The following is a 22,465-nucleotide window of genomic DNA, read 5'->3' on the forward strand; positions in this document are numbered from 1 at the left end:
TTTTCTTTTTCTTTCTTAAAATCACACTTATTTAGAAAAATGGAAAATGACTTTTCTTGTACACAGCAGGAGACTGTCAATGGAAAAGCACTTTGCCACTCGATTCCTAAGCTCCTTTTAGGTAATATTCTTGTTCTAAATCTTCGTCTTAATCTGTGGTTGTTTTGCCGTTGTTTGTTTGTTTTCTTGAAGATATGTAGTGTCTTTGCCCTCCTCAGTCTCATTGCCTCTCAGTATTATGTCTAAATGACTTTCAGAAAATTCTGGTTTTTAGGTAAAACTTAATACTTGGTTGATGGAGCCTCAAAACCGCAGCTCAAACTTCTGTATTCAGTTCGGTCTCTTGTAAAATCCCCCACATAAACTAATCCCCTTTGCAGAGCTGTGTCCATTTTTGGGCTGTGGAAGTGGTATTTGTGGTTGGAAGTTAAACCATCAAGGAACAGAATTCCCTTCTCCATTGAATTCTAATAAAAAGCATTAATCAGAAAACAGAAGACTGGACTAAAAACATCTGATTATTTTATAAGCATATATTAATTGATTCATGTGGAGAGGACTTCACTATTAATCTCTTTCTTATGATCACTAGGGCCAAAGATGATGCTGATTGCACTCTGAAAATAAACAGCGGTATTAGTTACTTTTCTTTCATATGTTTTTTTTTTTGCAAGCATAGAAATGTAAGATAAACTTCTAGAGCCCATTTATGGAACACTATATTTTCTTTATGAAAATTTTCTGTTGATGTAAATTGTCCATTCTTTATATCTGATTTCTTCAACATCCATACTCTACTGTTAACCTTCCTTGACCTAAGCAAAATAATCCAGTTAATTTCACTGATAGCCTTTAGCCTCTGACCACTAATAAGTGTACAATTTTATCCTATGAGGAGTATTCTGTCATGTTGATCTATTGAAAAATGGTGTAAGAAAAAAAAAAAAAAACGTTACTGCAAAGGTGCTGGGCAGTGAAAAAAGCAGAATAAATAGGATCTGAATGTACAACAGAAAAACTGGTGCCTGGACCTTCACTCTCCTCCTTTCCTCTTTACAGCATTTAAGTTGAGATTTCACTTGGACTCAGACACCTTCTTTCAACTGTACATGTTCCTCTACAGAGCTACTAACATATTTGAAATCTTTTCACTAATCCTGTGAAAATAGAAATGATCCCATAAGCAAATAATAAAAGCGATGAAGGCTAATGTTTTTGAAGGTTTTGTTTTGTTTTTAAAATAAAAAATTACTGTGATACAGACATTTTTAAACAGGGTTTCCCATATCACCAGCTGGTATAATTTGGTTGGATGTCTCCATTAAATCAATGGAGAATCGATTACCTGGTTTTATGCTCATATCTTGTTCATAGCAAATGTAATGGGATTTGTTTCATTTTAGTGAAAAGTTGTGGAAAATAGGCTGATTAGTTATGTAATGGGAAGATCATTTCAGTCTTCCTGCAGAATGAGTAATGGCGCTTTAAAAATGTTCAGGTAAGGCTTGTGTATGCTACATATAGAGGGTGGGGGAAAAGGGCTGCAATGTGCATGAGTTGTGAGCATGGAAGCCATATTGAACTTGACATCATCTTTTTAGTGAAAGCTGTTTAGCTCTAGAGCCTCTCCTTTGCATTTTGAGAGGATTTTAGAAGAATGTATTATTCATAGTGAAAGAATAGTTTAAAAGTCTTTTGTTTCTGATGGAGGATTATGGGCACAAGCTTGCATTTTTTTAAATCCATTTTATGTTACACAGCATTGCAAAAAATGTCTTGTGGTTTGAACAGTGTATTGATTATAATCAATCAGACATTTGTCATAGACTAAGGTATGCCATGTTTAGCAAAAACTGCATTGACAGATAGAGCATATTAATGGATCCTGGAAATCTTGGCATGTTATTAGGCTGGCTTAGGTCTTTAAATGTAAAGGATGCTCTATAAATGTGCTGCCATTCAATAAACCAATTTTTACATTGATTATTAGAGATATAATGGAGCATGTTATTATATTAAATGTTGAGAAGAGTTAAATAACAGAAAGTTTCAAGCAATATGGTCATCAGATATTCAGCTGTTAAAACAACATTTTTTTATTGTGCTTTGGATAAAGAATTACAGTTTTGTTTGTGAAGTAAGCTTTGAAGCTGGTAAGGCTGAAAGTAGTTAAAGAATCATATTGTGCAGGTTGCAATTTTAACTTCCAGATCAGAAAAAAAAATCAGCTTTTAATAAAGAGAAAAATACCTTGAAAAAGTCCTTATATAATCAGAACTTATGCCTGTGCTATTGTAACACTTATTTTTTTCTCTTCTATGTTTCAGAACCAATATATTTTTTTCCATTGGTATGTGTAATGAACCATAGTTAATATATGCTACTTAGCTTAATCTCTCTGAAACTCAGCTTTTCAGTATGAAAGAAATGGGAGAGTAGGAGAATGCATATAGACAAGGGATAAAACATGAAAATATATTTATGGCACCTGAGCCTCAGCTGTCAGTTCATGTATGAAGTATAAGATGGAACAGTAGGCTGGATTTGGTTTTGCTGTTGACATATCACTTAGACTTCACAGAACCACAGAGTTGTAGGGGCTGGGAGGGATGTCCAGAGATCATCAAGTTCAAACTCCTTGCAAAGCAGGCCCCCTACAGGAGGTTATGCAGGTAGGTGTCCATACAGGTCTTGAATATCTCCAGAGAAGGAGAGTTGACAGTCCCCCTGGGCAGCCAGTGCTCCGTCACCCTTACTGTGAAGAAGTTCCTTTGCGTATTTGGTGCAGAACTTCCTATGCTCCAGCTTATGGCTCTTTCCCCTTGTCCTGTCCCCACAGACTGCTGAAAAGAGGTTGACCATGTCCCTTTGCTTCGTACACTTAAAATATTTATAAACATTAATAAGATCCCCTCTGAGTCTTCTTTTCTCAAGGCTGAACAGACCCAGGTCACCCAGCCTTTCCGCATAGGGGAGATGCTCCAGGCCCTTTATCCTCCTTGTGGCCCTCCTTTTCCCAGTCCTCTTTGCTGTTCTTATACACACTACTTTGATAGTTGGAACCACATACCTTCTAGTGATGTAAAGTCTTGTAATGAAACTGTAATTTTATAAAAGAGGAGCTGTGCAGAAAGAAACAGTAGCAAGACAAATTCCTCACACTTTGTTAGAGAATGTTCACACTGCAGGCAGCTCTGCCAAAATTGATAAATTTGGATTTCAAGACAATATTGCAACAGCTCTGAGAACAATCAATCAAAGGAAAATTATTTTTTTTTTAATGAAAGTACTTAGCAAAAACTTTGTGGATGTGTGAACAGGAAAATGCAATTACTCTTGTAATTTTTCAAAACATTAATTGTTTTACTTTGTGTCAGTGGCCCCCAGAAAGGGATTGTCAAAGTATGAGAAATTTTTGTCAAGAATTTCTGGGGTCCTGGTGTGTTCTGTTTGGTAGATGGCTAGGATATGGTTACAGGCTCTAGTGGCTGTTAATTCTCTTATAGTGGCAGGATCTTTAAATGTCTTAAAAGGCATTTCCTTACCTCTCTTCAGTGCTAGGAAAAGGCGAGATTGTTGGAAGAATGTGGCTGTAGTCAGTACTCTCTGAACATTACTGAGGCTTTAATAGCAGCATATTAAAATGGAAAGAATACAGCTCTTCAGTGGTTCAGAAATAAAAGGTGTGCCAAATACCATTGTTAATTCAAAGGAGGAAAAAAAGAACTTTCAGTCTGCTGAATAATAAGTATGTGATTAATAAAACCTGTGGCTAATAGAAATGTGGTATATATGTTTCCTCTTCTTTATTTTTTTTTAATGAAATAATGCACAAAATGGGCTTGTCATGCATAGTTCCAGTGATTACTATTTAGTTGGTTCACCAGTAAATAGATGCCAGGAAGATCAGTCTGAGATTTAGATTTTGGCTATTTTTGTGAAAGGTTCTGAAAAGGGGGGGTTGCTGGAGCTTCCAGTCAGTCTAAAACTTGCAAGCAAACCCAATTCATCTTTCATAAATAACAGTTTTCTTTGTGGTCAGGTCTAGGTTTGTAACTCAGTCTACGTCTATTGACTCTTTGGTACTTTCTGATGTTTTTGAACTCTGCCTTCTCTGTCTCATTTATTTTCCGTAATTGAAATGGGAATGAAACCCTTCATCATTACAATTATGACTCATATGCTGAGTTAACTGTCACTCTGTAAGACCTAAAAGAAAATGTTTTAGCAGCTGTGTTTTCAACCATCACCACAGTGTTGTCTATGAGTGTGTTGAATAGGTAGCCACCTACACTAGTATTCCTATAGTCTGCTCTGGGCCTTGTGCTCAGCCAAAGATCCCTCAAACCAGTAGAAAGACAAAATGGATGGAGGGTGTGCAATAACTGTCTACACCATTCATTCTATCCCTTTTGACAAAGCTCTCGTAGTTAGGAGGATTCTCTACTTCAGCATTGGTGGAGACATACACTGTAAGAAAGAGGAAAAAGAAAATGGTCATTTTTTAAACAATTTTGCATTAGCTGAGATTTTGGAGGACTGATTAATTCAAATATATAGATGGTTGTCTCTGTGAGGGTGATACTCTCACATAGAGGCAATAGCTTTTGAATGTAAGGCCAATTAATTACTGTTGTGTTAGAATGTGACACTTTTAAGGGAGAGGCTTTGAAATGAATCAGAGGTAAGTGCTGGACCTGTTTTTGAAATTGCTTCTGATCAGTCAAAAAGAAAATGATGGATGCATTTGTCTGATTAGGAAAAATGCAGTGACAGGCAACTAAAATTTTCCTATGTACATATTTAAACAACAGCGCTAAACAATACACTTCATTTTGTCACTGGAAATACTTTGTTACGAGATGATGATTCATCATTGATCTTTGCTCTCTGCCGATGGAAAAGCTCTCCTGGGAGGAAAATATAATCTATATCTGTCTTATTTGTTTGACAAACCAAAAATATCAAGAAACAGAGTTTTGCTTTTGTTTCAGAGACTTAAAGTACATTTTCTAACTTTTCATTCGAAAAAGCTGTTTGTAAATCTAGTCTAGAAAAATGCTGTTTTTATAAGCTCCAGGAGCATGTTTTATTTGGAGGGAATGAATTATTCCTTGCCAACAGACAGCTGTAAATACATAAAGCGCTCAAGCTTCTTGAGGCTTGGCTCAAATGCCAGCACAAAATCAATGGTAAAAATCGATGCCTTATATGAGCAGTACTTTACTTAATCATTTAAAAAAATTATTTCAGTGAGACATAGAGGGCCAGATCCTGAGCAAATGGCCAGAAATATTTTGGCTTCTGTAGAGTTCTGCTGATTTACTCCTCAGTGATCTTGCTTACTGTGGAAACTAAATTTAATATAATTTTATTTTTAATGTATTTTTTTATTAGTAGAGAACATCACTGAATTTTCCACAACCACAAACGTGGATTATGCTCATGGCACATTCTTGACATACACAGAATATGTAGTTGTGTCTGATACGGAAAAAAAATTGCAACTGACATTTACAAGCACAAAATTGAGTTTTTTATTTCATTTTGTGGAATTTGTTTTACAAATTCGTTTTTAAATTTACCCCACTGATTACAACTGGTAATCTTCATGAATGATTAGGGATCGTAACATTAAAATAGCAGGAAGTATGATCTTTCAGAGACATGCCTTCTGTGTTGATTTGAAGTATATTGTTCAGTTTTCATAACTTAGATAAACCACTTGGTATCACACTTTAAATGTTTAGTAAATGTGTCTTAGGAAAATACAGAACTTCTAGCAGATATCACTAAAGCTCTCTGCTGTTGAAACATTCTAGGAAGTACTGAAGACTATTTAGAAATAATTTTAAAAACTGCCTTCAGTATGTGTGATGCTTGTACATGTACTCTCTCATAATCCATGTACTCTGGGACTGCAAATTGTTGGAAACGCTGTGGATTGCAGTGCTGCGTATCGAATTCACTGCAGAATATATGCTCTCTTGCAGGAAGAGACAGAGTCTCAGTAATAGTAGCTGTGATGCTACTGACTCCTTGCAGCTGATAGTGTTCTATCTCTAAACAAAGCAGGGGATAAGCAGAAATCAAAATGTGTTGCCTTATAAAAGTGATTACATTAATATTATCGTAAATGCACTCCTTTTTCAATTGCTGACATTGGACATTTAGAATTCTTACCTTAAAATTTCAGTAAGGTAATTCCCCTCATTTAAAATCATTCAGACCAATCCTCATAAAACCTAGTAAAATTGATAATATAAGGAATATGTGCAATATGTACAATGATTATCCTTTAATTTGAAAAGCCGTTTGATTATATATTGAGACAAATTCCCAGATCAGAGATCATGTGGCCAGACTTGATGACTTTCTGAGGTCTCTTCTAACTTGCTTTCATGATTCTATGATTAAAGTTATGAATTATAGAATACATTTTCATTTTTGTGAGAAATTACATTTAGTCCCTGTTAAAATTAAACCATGACCATGTGTATTTTTATCCATTATGTATTTGTCTATTTTTTTCCTTTTTTTTTGTTTATTTTATCTTCTGTCCTATTATAATTGCATTCTTTTGTGAAAGAAGTACAGAATGTTGCCACTGCTAGGTGCTTCACTTCATAACAGCAACAATACAACCAATATTGCACCAGAACATAAGACAACATTAATTAAATATTGCTATCAGGAAGTTGAGTATGTCTTGCCAAGGGAAAAAAATATATTGTGATTAAAATATCTAAAACCCTGTTGTCCTGAAGTTGATTGTTCATGGCAGTGTGCCTTACAACAATACTGCAGTGTTACAAACTAACTGAATATACACATCATGAGTGGGATTTTGGTATTGCTGGTGTGTGGAGTGTATCCTTTTCTGTTTCATTTGAAAAAAAAAAAAAAAAATAGGAGCTTGGATCAGTAATGGTATACTGAAAACATTAGAGGAAACATTGTAATCTCATTATACAGGGACCTCTTTGAAAACTGAGCAAGTCATATAGTATGGGGTTAGGTGAAATCGTTTTGCATGTTACCTCTCCTTTATCCACAACAGCTATGTGTGACATTTCAGTGTAAAAGAGGATACAGGGTTGTCTTTGCACTCCTTGAACTGGTTCTTGGTGCCTGAGGGTTGCTTGGAAATTCCTTTCACTGCCAAGGAGTTATTACCTCATTCAGTGACTGCTGGGAAGGCTGCATCCTGCCCTATTTCCCCTGGCCATTCTCTGTACTACTTGCAAGGAAGAGAAATTGGGTGGGTCCTGCTGCACCAGCTTGTGTTCTCTGCAGGATTGCCCCATGCTGTGCTCAGCAGTCCCATGTCCCGCTTAGTGCCTTTAGCACACTGCAAAGCATCCACAGTGCCTCAAAGCCTGTCTGTTGGATGTAGGTGAACATTTATTCATGGCTGTAAAATAAGTCTTGTAGAGACATGCTCAACCTGAGAGAGAGAGTGAAATCTTCATTCTGGAGGAGTTAAAGGGAAGGTTTCCATTAACACTGGTTGCACTGCAGTGATCTTGCCTGAAGGTGCTGCTCTCTTAGACAGTTTTATAGTGGCATCATCTGTGCTGTGAAAGATCTATTAGCAAAAGTCTTTTAACTTACGCAAAATGAAAACAAAAATAAAAGGGTCTGCAAAAGATTTGTACGAGCAGAAGTTATGAGATTGGCATCACAGGTTGAGATAAGTTGTTACAGCTGAATCAAAATTTAAAGGAGGGACACATTTTGCATTAGCTGATTTGCTAATCGTAATTGTCATTAATGAGAATCTTAAATAAAATCTTACACTGTGTTGTTCTGATCTGTGTTTTCTAAAGTCCAGCATTCTTATCTTGGCCTTTGAATAATTGGTGTAGTAATATAACATTGCATTGCAAAAGATGAGGAAAGCTTTAGTGTCAATTCCTACTTAAGTGCAACACTTTTAGCTTTAAATAGAGATTTGATTGACAAGTGAAATAAAGTGAAATAACCCATTCAAAGTTGATGGAACTACTACTCTACAGAGGATTCAAGAAAACTGCACTGTAGAATTTTTGGCCACAGAGTCATCTGTGTGAGGGCAAGTTAGGTGACTGATTGAAACCACCTAATCCATTGCTAACTATTGTTTTTCTGGGTCAGGATACAAGCAACATCTTGTAGCCCTGTATTAATCTCTGCTTTTGTAGAGTCAAGGAAATGTGGTTTTTCTTCTTACCAGTAGGTAAGAAAGCCATGGTTGTTCAGGCTGAGTGCAAAAGAGCAATGGTGGTCTCTAAAGAAGCATGCAGGTGTCAAGGAAATTTGCCAAATTTTCCAAAATGACTCTCAAATTAGAGCTGTCATCCATCTGTGTGTGAACAGAAGGAAATTGTTAATGAAGACTGTAACCTTCAAATGTTATCTGCAGAAGAAAAATCAAACATGTAAAAATAGAAAGCCCATCTAGGAAAAGGAGTATGATAGCCTTAGGCATTGTGTTTGTTTAAAATTGGAAGACAGATCAGACAGCTATTTTATGTGGATCTTGTACATATGTGTGTGACTGATTAAAGCTCATTTTTTCTGTAAAAGTTTTTTCTGCCTAAAAAAGAATTTCCAGTATTGTACTGTAAGCAATTTATGCCTTAACCTGTGGTCTAGGAAGAGTACTTGCTAGTAGGAGGACATTTCTGTATAACCTACTTTGTTTTAGCATGAGTTAAAGTGATTAATTAAAGGAACTGACAGGAGAATTTTCTTTGTTCTTTTGAATTTTCTGACGTATTTTCTTCCCTATTGAACAAAAGCTTTCAATTGGGTTCAAGAGGTACTAGATACCTCAGGTTTTGTACATCTTCATTTTGAAACTGTTTTTTTTTTTCATCTAAATATTTTTATTGCAATCAAATCAAGACAGATATACAGAAATGCACACTGCCTGAATTAACAAATATTTTTAGTTATTAAAATTGACATGGAAGCTGATACATGTGTTGAATACAGTGCTTATGTAAATAATTATAAAGGAAAGCATTGGGCCTAGTGAAATGAATTATATAGAGGGTAAGGGGTTATCAAATGAGGTACCATGGGATGTATTGATTGTGCTTCTGCAACAGATTTGCAACTGGAATTCTTCAGGAGACAGAACTGAGGTCAAAGTAGTATTGGCAAATATTAGGAGTGTGCTTATGAAGTTAGCTTTGGTTGGATTGACATTAAAACATAAGTAATACATAAAAACACTGAGATACCACATAGAAGAAGGTGAATAGCCTTGAGAATTGAGGTAATAAAAATGTGTGTAAATATTAACTAAGGGTCACCTCTTAAAATCAGTTTTTAGATATCAAGTATATTTTTACGTTTGTTAATTTTGGATACTATTTACAACCATAGGCTATAGTTGATTTTTAACTGTTTTGCAAATCACACCCCTTAAGCACATTTCCTTTTTTTTTTTGGCACAACTGGAAAATGCAGAACTTATGTTTTCAATAAAAATCACTTTTAAGAAGAAGTAGTTTAAACATGAAAAAAATATATTACTCACTGAATTGTAAACTCCCAAAAGCAAACATTTATAATGAAAGCAAAAAAATATTTCATAACACCAGCAGTTAAACTAAAAGATGTTGAAGCCTCTAAAACAAATGCCATCTTGTGATGGAAGATAGATTGGTCTGTGAGCCTGAATAAACTTTGTATCTAACTAGTATGCATATCTCACCTGCTCCAAGGTTCTTCCTGTTTAAAAAATCTTGATCTGTTTAGTGTTTCCATGTTTCCTCGTGAATAATCTCATCCAGGAGGTTTCTTTTTCATTCCAGTTTCTTCATACCTGTAATTTTCAAAGTGTTCTGTGCTGTCAATATTTTCTTCAAAGTGTGAAGCTAAAAAATATTAGCATTTCTGAAATTTGAAAAATCCTGAGAACAAATGCTGACGCTAATAATAAAAATATTTTGACTTAATCCTAGAGTAAAATTCTATGTTGTGACATATATTTATTATATATGTAAAGTATGTACAAAATTACAAAGGATTGATGTTGAGTATAAATTTAATTCTCCTTGAAAGGTTTTGACCTGATTACCAGACCATTTAATATCAGAAAGTTAAATAAAATGTATGTCTTTTAATTTCAATCATATATCATCAAAGTCTATGATATTTTCAACAGAAGCAGGATCATATCTTTAATTAAAATTACTGAAAGAATTCACATCAGCAAATGATGAAGTTTAGAAATATTCTAAATCTCTGTTAAATTCTGAAAAAACATTTGCTTGCACAAACTTGGGTACTGACTCCTCCCTCCCTTTTTCCTGTTGGTACACACCGGTAAAGTTATATGTGTGGACCATAAATGAAGCCTCTCAACAGCCAGACAAGAGCTGGGATAGGGATTTTTTGAGTGATATATCCACGTCATCCAACTTCAGACTCTGATCCTCATTTGAAAGTCAACTTTTTTTACACACATACATGCATGATCTATGATGGCAACTCTTGCGTATTTAGAGATGTCTCAAAATGCAGTGCATGACAAAAATGTATATTTCACCTTACATCATTCACATTTATACACAGTGTGTTTGTACTTGCTATCGTGAGTCAACAAGCATATCTGGAGTGGTATATGAGTACTATAGTACTCATTTTTGACAGGGAGATTCCTCTTTTTTTTATATTATATGAAGCTGCTTAGCTGTATTTGCTCAGTATACGTAATTCCTCTCTGGTAGCCTTTAAATAAATGAAAAAGGAATTCATGACACCTGTATTTTATTTTCCAGTTGCTCACAGGGTGCATCCTTGGACAAGTCACTTAGATGCCGATCCTGAAAGGTTTTCAAGGCTTCCATTAATTCCAAAGACATCTTTAAAGGTTTGGGCTTTAATCTTTTTAGCCTTTGATTTCCTTAGCTGTAAGATGAAAATGTTACTTTGAACATATCTCTGAAGCCCCTTAGAGACTTTTAGATGAAAGGTCCTGTAAATGTGTAAACTACTTTTTATTATTTTCTTATTGGCTGCCAAAGGGAATTCTGCGTGGAATATAAGTATCTGGAACTACCGGGGTTTTGCAGTGTTTATCAGAATCAAGAAATTTGCCCTGCATATTTATGTAACTATTATGAAATGAGAGCAGTGAGCATAAATAATGCAGGAAAATATTTAAAGTACATTTTAGCTATTTTTTATTATTTTATGTAATTGATTGGGCAGTGCTGCTGTAGCTCTTTTGAGAAATTGCCTCAGTCCCACAGGAATGGTGTTTCTTTGTAAGAAGTAATGATTAAAAATTGAGCATTAGGGATTCACCTGATTCTTCTCCGGCGCTCTGAGATGGAACAAGCAATCTTGTTTGCTAAAGACAAAACACAAATTATATTACCCAGTTGCCAAACTACAAAATAATTTGAGGTGCAGAGTATGTCAGAGAGCCATAAGCCCAAATAGTCAAAAAAGTGAAAGATCTGCATTATCATGTTAAGAATAATAATTGTGATTTTGATTTTAAGTGTAAGGCTAAGTAGAAACTGGTGGAAGCTTTGCTTAGTGGCACATTAAGTGTGAAGAAATTTGTCTCTACTCCTCAACAGCAGTCAGGTAGATAGTAGGTCCTGTGCAGCCATAATGCATGGTGAGGTGGAAATGAGGAAGGCAGGCAAACTCAGCAGAAGGTGTGCTACCCTGTGGGCTCCTGCTGTTGACCTGTTGAACAAGTCCCTGCCACGTGAGAGATTTATTTTTCTCATGTCACCATCTTCCTTACAGCAAGTTAGCCCTTCACAGCCTGTTTACATGGTAATTTTTCTGTTTTGCTCAACAAAAGAACAAGCCAAATGTAAACTGGAAAGAGCCTGTAGTTAGCCACGTCATCAGCCCTTATTTTAACTACTTGGGTCTCCATCTTAAAGCCCTTTGTAGGCATGTTCAGTAGCTCTTCAGAGATACTGGGCTTTTTCAGGCTGGAATTTCGGTTGAGATTAGATAAAGATTCATGTCTGGCAAATGCCAAAACCTGGGATAAATCCCACCTGGCCAATAAATGGTGCATAACAGAGGGTTAAGCACTAGGACTTCAAACAGCCAACCTACAAGTAAGCTATATTATATTCAAGTGAGAAATATGCTAATATATGGGATATGACAGAACGTAACTTCTTAGTTGTGGTCTGTCATAACAACGATACTTATAGGTATGTATATAAAAAAAGAAACAGGGAAGTACTTGTGTCAGAGCTAAATAATCTTCAGATCAAACATGTTGTGTTTGCATCAGTTGCAGGACCTAAAAGGAGATTTGAATCAAATTATAGTGATTAAATATAGAAGATAACAAGTATTATACAGAATTTATAGAGTAGCACCTGATATGTTTCAGTCTGGCTGTCTAAAAATGCTTTCCAAAGTGATAAGTTATCACTGGGGATAAAACTCTGACAGTGACTGAGAGTGAGACAGTGTCAGTCACAGGTTACTTACTGGATACACTGACATTTATATGAGAATTGTGAGAATCATCTTTAAAGGGAGAAGGGCATCTTTTGATAATAAAGGAAAAAAAATCTCAGATCTGCTGGAAGAGATGGAAACTCACAGAGCCTCACAACTGCTCAAAATAATTCAAGCTTTCAGATTCCAAAGATATTCTTTTAAAATATTTATTTTTATGTAGGACTTACAACATTTGATTTCCCAGAAAATTAGAATATTTCAAATAAAACAAGAGCTAAGATTTGTTTTAAAAAAAAGAAAAAGAAATAAATTTGAGATTTTTTTCTAAGTTGGTGTACATTAGGGTATGATTAATAAAGATACCACCTCAAACCTTAATATTCTTGTTAAGTTTTGAACACTTTCTGGCTTTTGAACAAGATGAACAAATTTCCTGATCTTTATTTCGGCTTGTCGAATGGTTTCCATTACAGTAGACTTTTATAACTAAAATGCTTTTAGAAGTGGGTGCGAGTGGTGCAAGGTTAGAGAAATCTAAAGGAAGGCCACCCAGTACACTACTGATGAAGGTCTAGGAATGGTTTGCAGTATTGCAGTACATTTCCATCTATGTAATTAAGGCCTTAAGGAAAATAAGATGAAGTAAATTTACTTCTGACTTTAATGCTGAGAAAGCAATATTGAGAGAATGCAATGAACGACCTTTCTGGCTCATTATTAGTGCTCATAGATTAAAATATATAATTGGACCTAAGATTACTGGTAATAATTCTGAGTGAACTTATTAGCTTAACTTTATTGCCTCAAAAACATTAAATGCTAACAGAAGTGAGTTATTCGTCCTTTGAATTCTGCTTTTTCCACACCAGACCTGATGTTTCCTATTTCAAAGCTCTAAAGAATTAAGCTCTGAAAGAGTGATGAAGTGGCCACACATCCTGGGAGATTTCTGGTTTTTACCCTTTCCCTCTCACACAGATGGATTGAGAGAGAGATCTGCTCCTGAGGCAGGTTTCTCATGCAGCATAACACTAGAACAGATGCTAGCAGACCAGGCAGTGATGCATATACTTCACTTTTTTTTTTTTTCCCTTTTCTTTTAAATGCATTTGTTATCTTGAAACAAGTCTTTGTCCTTAGATGGCGATTAATTCATTTTATGAGTCATCATCAGCTGTAAAGATGCGCTGTGGGGTGGGTACAGCAAGTTTAACCCATACTCTATCCTTCATTAACTTTAAACTTAATTAATTTTATATAGCCAGAAAAATAAAGTGAAAACCCCTTTATGAATGGAAACTTCAAAATTTTTAAAGTTATTTATTTAGAAGAAAACAGTGAAAAGAAGAATTTTAAAAAATCTTTCAAAACTTTTATAAGAGGAAGTCAAAGCTAAGGAGAATATTGGATGCAAAGGGAATGAGAGAAGGTAGTGTATGGCGCTTAAAACATCCTTCAGTTAATTTAAAACAAATGGTATAGAATGGTTGCTGTCAAAAGTTTGTACAACTCTTTTGAAAATGGCATTGAAAAATTATTGCTTGGGCAGACTTTGAGAGAAAGCACCCTATCTGCTGTAGCACACACCTGTACTCTTTTTGCTTCCACATAAGCTAAAAGAAAGCCTAAATATCACACAGATCTCATTTCTGCCAGCTAGAGAGATTCAATGAAGATGCAGAAGCAATTTCACCCAAAGGATAGTGGGGTAGCTGCTCTGAAGAAAAAATTCTCCACATGCCCTGCAAGCCTTATCATTTCCCAGATTTTGTTTGGGCAAGTGACTTGAATACATAAAATCCTAGCATTCAGAAAGTCTCTATTTAAAAAATTATATTGATCTTTTCATCAGTAATATCCCTTTATTCTAATATATTTTTAAGTGTTTTCCCTATGTACTCCTTGCTTTGCACAATCAAAAGAGGCAGCACACATTTTGCTTCGTTCCTGCCTCCTTTTACATTCTAGCTGAGTTCACGTATATGCTACAGAATTGTCAAACAAAGAAGCTTCTCTTCCAGATACAAGAGAAGGATTTTTTTTCTTGTTTTTTTTTTCTTGTTTTGTATTTTTCTTGTTTTATTTTTGATGTTCCAGTTTTCTGCATAGATATAACCTCTCTTGCTTTGTAGGGTGTGTGTTATAAATGGGGTTTCAAATTCCTTAAACACTTTAGCCTCACTCAGCCATTAATCTCAGCAGCCATTTATTGGCTTCTATGCTACAAAGCAATGGAGATTATCATTTAATTAATTCCATTGAGGAGTTCAGCTGCCACCGTCAACCACACTATGGTTTCATAAATTAATCTTGTAGGGGAAATATAATACAATTTATTATAACATTTATATTAAGATGAGAGTAACAATAGTAGAAATCCTGTGTAACAAAACAATATACATGTGTCTATACGTGTTGCAAATGTAGGAATTAAAAGAGCAATTGGATATTCTATGTTCATATTTTTATATTTAATTCGGTATTTTAAGAATATTTCAGAGTCCATTAGAGAAAAAAATGCAGTGTTTTCTCATCTCCTACTGAGGCAGCTGTTATAAAAATTATGAAATAGCATCTTCCAAACAGATATATGGAAAATACATTGCTGATCTTTAGAATTCTGAGAGCTCTCTCTGCTGAAGATCTAAATTCCTCTCTAATTTGTTCTAACTTGGTAAATTATTATCATAGATATCTGTACTTGATAACCATTTTGTGTTGTGACTATTTGAGGGGCAACAACAAATACTGCCAACATATTTTGATCTCTAGAAGCTGAAAGTGTTTCTTTTTCTATGGCAGAAGACAGACTGCATTAAAAATATGTTAAATATTTCAAGTTTGACTCTGTCACGAACACACTGTGCAGGTGTAAATTATTTACTCATTAAGTGTTAAGATTTCAGTTGTACCTAGCTTCTCATGGAAGTAGAAGAAGCAGGTACAGCTGAGATGTTTCTTTTATGCTCACCCAAGCTAGTGTTGGAGGTAATACAGAGTTCAGGAATATCGGATTGTTTGACATTGGCAAAATAAGTTGATGTTATCAGTGGTATTCTTTTCCTAAGCACTACTTCCAGAAGTATTTCTTGCAGATTGGCAACCTTATCAGTGCCAAGAAATTAGACAGAGTGTACGTTCTGTCTAAAAGTCTACATATAGCATTATTAATTAAGTTAATTAATTAAGTGGAATCCTCAAGACTATCTGCATAAATAGTTTTATTAAACCCCTGAGCACTGTAAGATACTGCAAAACCTCTTTGTGGATTTAATATAAATCCTAATATTTCACTGATCTGAGTAAAGAAGTACAAAGCTTAAAATGTAAAAAAGTTTCCTGTACTAATTATAACTTTTTTCTTATCAGAAGTATTGAGTTATTCTTCATTTTAATAGATATTATTTTATGGAATTAATTATTTAATAATTTGAGAGTTGATTCTACATATATTCTATTATTTGACTGTGTGGGTCCGGTGTAATGGTCACGTTTTGCAAGGACAAAACATTTTGCAGGGGTCTATGTTTGCTAAAATATTTCAGAATATGCTGCTTTGAGAATTTGCTGTGCATAACAAGTGGTATTACAACTACTTTCACCTAGAAGCTGATGGAAAGCACTGTACAGTTTGAATCATACGCCAGCACAGAACAGAGCTAGTAAAAAGCAGAACAATACCAGCTGTCCAGGCTCTGACATGTCAGTGATGTGCAGATGTATTTGTTTTGTGAAGAATGTTTAATGTTGACAGCAAAATTATTTTTTCAGTGAAACAGCCCTGTGAAGGCATGTGTTTACTTAAACAGATAACAGCAACTACAAGGTGTTCCCAGGACATAGTGTTTAAAGGCAATTCACCCAGCAAAAGTTACCTCTCAGGACTGCTCAGGAGCTACTTCTACAGTCCCTGCGTTGCAGTCACCCTCCAGGCTAAACGTGTTCACTTAGCAGGACACCCTGGGCATGAGGTTGTTCATAGGAGCCCTTCCATGGTTCCACTCCTTCCTCTGTTAGATGGCAAAATTCGCTCCAGAAAACCAGTGTGTAAAGTGGAAATGTACCCTCCTGGTCCTGCTTAAAACTTTCAAAAGAAAGCATTTATCATTATTTTACTCAGCTTGCTTGTATATTTTTGGCTAGTGTAATATGGTGAATAAAAAAATACTAGAGGTACTGATAAATCTGACTTCCATAAGGTTTGAATGGTTAATGCTAAGAAAATGCTGAAAGACACCACCCACTGCCTTACTGTGCTCACATCCATTGTTTGGTCTCCATAAATATTATTAGCAGGCACTAATAAATGTCAGTGGGTGCCATTTTTTCCACATGGAGGAATTCAGTAATGCACCATTGCTCCATTCACACTTCCATGTCAGATGCCATTGTGTCAGACTGCCCCTCTGCTGCCATCTGTCACACAGCAACAAGATGTAACAGAATATTGGTGGAAAGGTACAACTTACACTGCCTTACCACCAGCATCTGCCTCTGATGTCATGGGCCAACATAATAAAATAGGAGGCATTACTTTCAGAGCAGCCCTTGTACATGTAGTTTACCGTCAATATTGTCTAATACTATTAGTTCTTCTGTTGATTGGATACACAAAACTAATTCATAAAATAGGAGAAATTGAAAGCACAGTTCAAAGCCTACTCAGTCAAACTGTCCAGAAAGAGACATGATGCACCAAGTTTATTATTTTAGGTTTTGATACTGTCCTTATTTATTTATTAGAAAAATTATGACAGTTTAATTATATCATATGGTTAGATTCTAGTGAACCTGATTCTTTTGAATTCTATTAAATCATTAAAAATTACTTAATATTTGTCTTATTTTTATCTATGGAATTCATGGATTGAAATTGAAGAACAGAAGACTATTCTTTTTAAAACAAATGCTGATGTCTTACAGGTTCATGTCTTTACCTATGACGGAGTCTTTAGCGTCTTTTCATCATTTGCATGTTATAAAACTAAATGACTAATCAAATGGAAGAACAGGTTGTTAGATGCAAATCCTGTTGTACCAATAATTATATAAACGTTTAGAACAAACTATGCTATGGATCAAGCCATGCATTTGCTCTTTGATATGTTTTAATTTTTAGTTTAGGAGGTTAAGAGAAACAGACAATATTTTTTGAAAACTTCGGTGATAAATTATGGCAACTAGGAATGTCCTTACTGCTTATATATTCTTTCACGTAATCTCTTTACACGTAGGATGTAGGTTCCATTTTGGCTGAGAGTCTCTTCGTCATTGCTTTTATGTTTTTTTGGGGCCAGCTCTTTAATAGCTGGTGGCACGGAGCAAGCAGAAATCTTCCAAGCATGTGAGCACTGGGATGGACCCACATATGAGTATCACTCACCACGTCTGGTCTTTCCCATCATGTTTGTTACACTGACTTTGAAGCGCTTGGGACTTCATGCAGTGGCTTCTCTCAGTTTTATGAGAATAAGCTTATTAATCAAACACCCATCCAAGCAAGTTCTGGCTTAGACCGTGTAAGGAAAACGTAGGTAACTCCTGCTGTGAAGTCACACATGGCTAGGCCTGTCTCTGTAATCAAACAGTTGTAGCAGCATGATGCACATCAACAGGTCACAGAATGTGTAGAAAGGCCTTTAGGCCTTTTGCTAATGACAGCAGTACTGGGAGTCTGTGCTGAGTTGCTGGAACAATTAATCTAGCCCACCATATCAAAAAGAGAATTCTGTGTCCTTCTACAGAAGACAGCAATGTTACAATGGACAGTAGTGTTTTTCCGAATGTGATTATAAAAAAAAGAAATGCTGAACACCATCAAGGTACAGTGCCCTCACCTTCATCCCTGGTGTGAATACATCCTTGTGATGGTTTTAGACAAGCTGAATGGGTAGCTCTTACTCATTTCTGCACAACAGAGTGAAAACGCATGCTACAACTGCATGCAGCATGAGGAGACTTTTAAGGCTCCATCAACTGGGATTTTCTACAGTTTTGATTTGGTTGATACTTCAAATGGATAGAATTTTCCACTAACCAGTGCTACATTCTGTACAATGCAAGTGTACTATTCATCTTTTTACATAAGCCTTGAAATAGGGTAAAAATTTTTTTACGTGAAAGTTGTTCTCTGTCTTCACAAAGCATTTAGTGGTAAGTTTGATATCAGGCCTGTTACTGTGTGTAACTTCAGTGTTTGTGATACAGCTTTCTTGGAAGTCAAAGACCAGCCAATGGTGCATTATATGCCTAACATGTGCGATATCGTACCTTGTTAAATGGGAATAGTTTCTATGTTGGATCAAGTGATGAAGTCCTGCTGCAGGACAGCATTCAGGGAAAATGTTTTTTCTGGTCTCTGTTTTTTCTGGTCTCTGTTTTTTCTGGTCTAAGAATCTACATACAAAATGCAATCAACAGGAGGGCTGATTAATTATGCCTAAGAGGAGGACCATAAGGAAGTCTTGACTTCAACACTGTATACAGGACTGATTGCCACATTACATCTGGGGACAAATCAAGGGATTGGGACTGATGAGACCACCAGTATACCTCCTCCTGTTCTCTTCACTGCACTGCTCAGCTTCAGTAGAAACTGAATGTTAATTAGACAAGTGAGGATAAGATTGTGCTCAATGATTTTGCACCACTTTATTACAAAGTTAGTACATCATACACTGACTTACTCAGGATCAAGGGATATGAGAACACGATGAAAAAACAAGGTAACTGGAAAGAAAAGTGTAACAAACAGCAAAATGGACAGACTGGACAATAAAGACAGAACCAAACGGTCTGGATTTTGCAGAAAATAGAATTAACAGATTTTTTTCACTTTCGTCCCTTATTAAAAAAAAAAATCTATGCCTTTAATCAGTCATATTATAAAAGTTCTGCTAAAATGTGTACAGCTATGCTGATTCAAACAGGCACAAAATCTGACCTAAATAGGAAAACAGGAAAAGCATTTCCTTCTCTCTCCTTCAATACATAATCGTACTTGATATGTGAAATACTCCTCATGCAAAATGAAACCAGATTTAAAAATAGAGAGAACATCTACAAAAAAAAAGAAATACTATCCTGGGGATTTGTAATAATGATTTCTCCTGACTATCGCTCTTCTTAGATAAAAAAAGGGAGATTTCTGCCTGCAAACAGCAGATTCAGTAGCTCTCTAGAGGTTTAATCTTTCAGAGATAGCAAGAAATTGGAGCTGAGTAAGGATCTGGAGCTTTGCAAAATATAAGTTTCTGATAGAATGATGTTGTTCTGTTTTGTGAGCTCCACCATTTATCTTCATTTCTTTGTAGGTGATGGTTTCTGTGAATACTTCTGAACCAGTCCATGATAAGAGTAAAAGCAGGTGCAAGAAGTCTTTATGATATAAATAATGACTGCTTGGCAAAGTACTTTTGACATTTTAAGAGGGATACTGTTGAACAATTTGCTCTGCTTTGTTGCTCTACCATGAAAGGACTAAATTAGTTGAGATAAAAGACAGCTTTCTTATTGACTTTGAAAAAAATTAACACTTCATGTGCAGTCTAAATCCATAGTTTCCTTGGGAGTTGACTTTATTAGCCAAATGCTACCTTTTCTCTCTGCGTAACAAGTCCTGCTGTGTTCCCCTGTATAGCACCTACATCTCCTGTAAAAACACACTCCAAATCATCTTTGTAGAGTTAATAAGCCAGTGCTGTAAAAATCTGCATGTCAAAGACTGGCAGTAGGCGATTATTGCATTTTTCCTGCTCTTGAATTTATCTGCAGGTTGCTACAGGAAAAAAAACTGCCAGGCAAAAATTTGGGAAATTTAGATATCAGCTTTTTCAGCTACAGTGTTAAAGGGAAACTTGTCAAGAGAGGCATTAGAGAGTGAGCTAGCAGTGTGAGCTGTACTCCAGCATCCCTGGAAGGGTTCCCAAGACCATCATTAAGATTTTCATGTCTGAAAATTCATTTTTGGACCTGCAAATGATCCCATGTGCCATCTTCAGGCCTAAGTGAACTGGAATGCTATCAGTACAATACTGGAAGGCCCATCCCATCACCACCCACCTGTGTTTCAAACAAGTTCAATGCATTCTCAGCCATATTTAAGAACACAGTTTAAGAGTTATCTAGGATGCGGAGAGTTGACTAACTCCATATACTCTCTATACTCTCTAAGAAAATTGATAAAAAAAGAGATCTGGCATTTCTACTCTATGCAGTAATCGTAATATAATACATAGAGAATTTAACCAGCACACTGCTGGTTTGAAAGTACTGCTTCTATCTTCTAGCTAATATAAAATCATAGCTATCAATAACAATTTATTCCCAAAAATGTTATGTTTTGTCATTTGTCCTCCTCTCTTCCTGAAATAACTTTTTCCTTTTTTTCTCTAATTATTCTTTTCCTTTTCTTTTTTTTCTTTTTTTTTTTTTCTTATTCTTAAGTTGTTCTGTATTTCTTGTCTTGGTTTGCATGGAATGCTTCCCTTGATTTTCTTCAGAAAACAGTAATTCTGCTATCTGCCAATATAACTATAAAATTTAGTCCACTTTCCACCCTTCTTTCTTATACTCTGATTAACGAGTTTCATTTATGCTTTGTTAATAAACAGGATTCATGCTCTCTGAGCATTCACTCTTGCTACCTAATAAGGTCACAGACCTTATATAATAAAAACACCTTTAGCTGAGGTGATTACTTGGAGAAATATTGCCTCACTGACTTTGCAGTTAAGTTTAAAGACTAAAGCCTATCCATTAAAATGGATATTTTTCCATCATTATTAATGAAGCTCAGTGCTGTATCTTTAATATTTTGTGGAGGACAAAATAAAGTGGGTTTTGACACTTACATGCTTCTTAGCCATTTCAAGCACAGTCTGAGGAAAAGTTATAAAAACGACTGTGAAAGTCATTTGGTTTTATTTGCTTGCTTTATAGGAAATCTCATTTCCCTAAATTGGGTTGCATCCATAGCTGATATTGGATATTCTGTTATCATTTATGAAGCTGGCTTGCAGAAATGAAAATTTTTTCAGGTCTGAAGCCATCTTTCAGCAAAAAGTTATATGTATATTTGAATGGAACTTTATTTAGTTTTTTTTTCTCAACCAGGAAATTCGCTTTAAAATTAGATTTCACAAGCTTATCAGATTTCTGTTTTCTTTTGAAGGTTTTTAATTAATGTGCTCTTTAAGAGAGTAACTCTGGCATACACTGAAAATATTGAAGATTACAACTTATTTACATAAAAGTGCATAGTTCCAGGCATCTCTCAACCCACCTGCTGTCTGGGTGATGACACAGACAGGATAGCTTTGCCTAATCGGTGGTCATTCTTGATCTGAGTTTGGCTGAATTCCCCAGAAGAGTTATTGGTCATGTAATGTAAACTCTGTTATGTGTGCCTTTGGCACGGATACATCCCTTTCACTATTTGACATAGGTAACAATTTGAATAGTTTTCAATTATTAAGATTTCAGGGAAGAGATATTTGATTTTAATTAAAGGACAAATCATATCTTAAGAAATTTGCTTAGATTTTTTTCTGAGGAGATGCCTTCTTTGTTTCCCTCTCTATGTATTTGATGTGTGTAAAAAAAAAAAAACAACAACAAAAAACCAGAAAAACAAAAATCCAAGGTGTTAATAAGTCTGTATTTGGTACTGTATTCAGAGACAGGAAAACACACTATCAGTTGCAGTTTTCAGTGGACTAAGAGGGTGATGATGACATTCCAATTAAATATGCACAGGGAAAATGATGGTCAAAGGCAACGTGTCTGTAACTGAGCTCATTTGCCTTTGCTCTTGGGAATTTTCAGTACATTCTTTGTTTCAGCTAAATGGGTTTGTATTATTTTAATTACCTTAATGTCTTTGGCAGAGAACAGCTTTTGGAACAGTACAGGAATAGGTTGGAAATAAAATATAGGGAAATAGCACCTCAGAATCACTGAATTAGCCTATTGGTATAAATAATTGCTGATGTTAGGTATGTTTCACAGAAAGCTTGCAGCA

At 35.4% G+C, this 22,465-nt stretch overlaps 1 long non-coding RNA gene across 1 annotated transcript in view; it reads left to right on the forward strand.

The window, feature by feature from the left end:
- The window catches only part of LOC116216477, a 183,009-nt gene that overhangs the window by 15,474 nt on the left and 145,070 nt on the right, over positions 1-22,465 (forward strand). The window contains exon 2 of the long non-coding RNA XR_004159292.1: positions 10,776-10,867. This is a non-coding gene — a long non-coding RNA (uncharacterized LOC116216477). The remainder of the gene's footprint in view (positions 1-10,775; positions 10,868-22,465) is intronic.

Source organism: Meleagris gallopavo, chromosome 3, assembly GCF_000146605.3.
Source record: "Meleagris gallopavo isolate NT-WF06-2002-E0010 breed Aviagen turkey brand Nicholas breeding stock chromosome 3, Turkey_5.1, whole genome shotgun sequence".
Classification (NCBI taxonomy): Eukaryota; Metazoa; Chordata; class Aves; order Galliformes; family Phasianidae; genus Meleagris; species Meleagris gallopavo.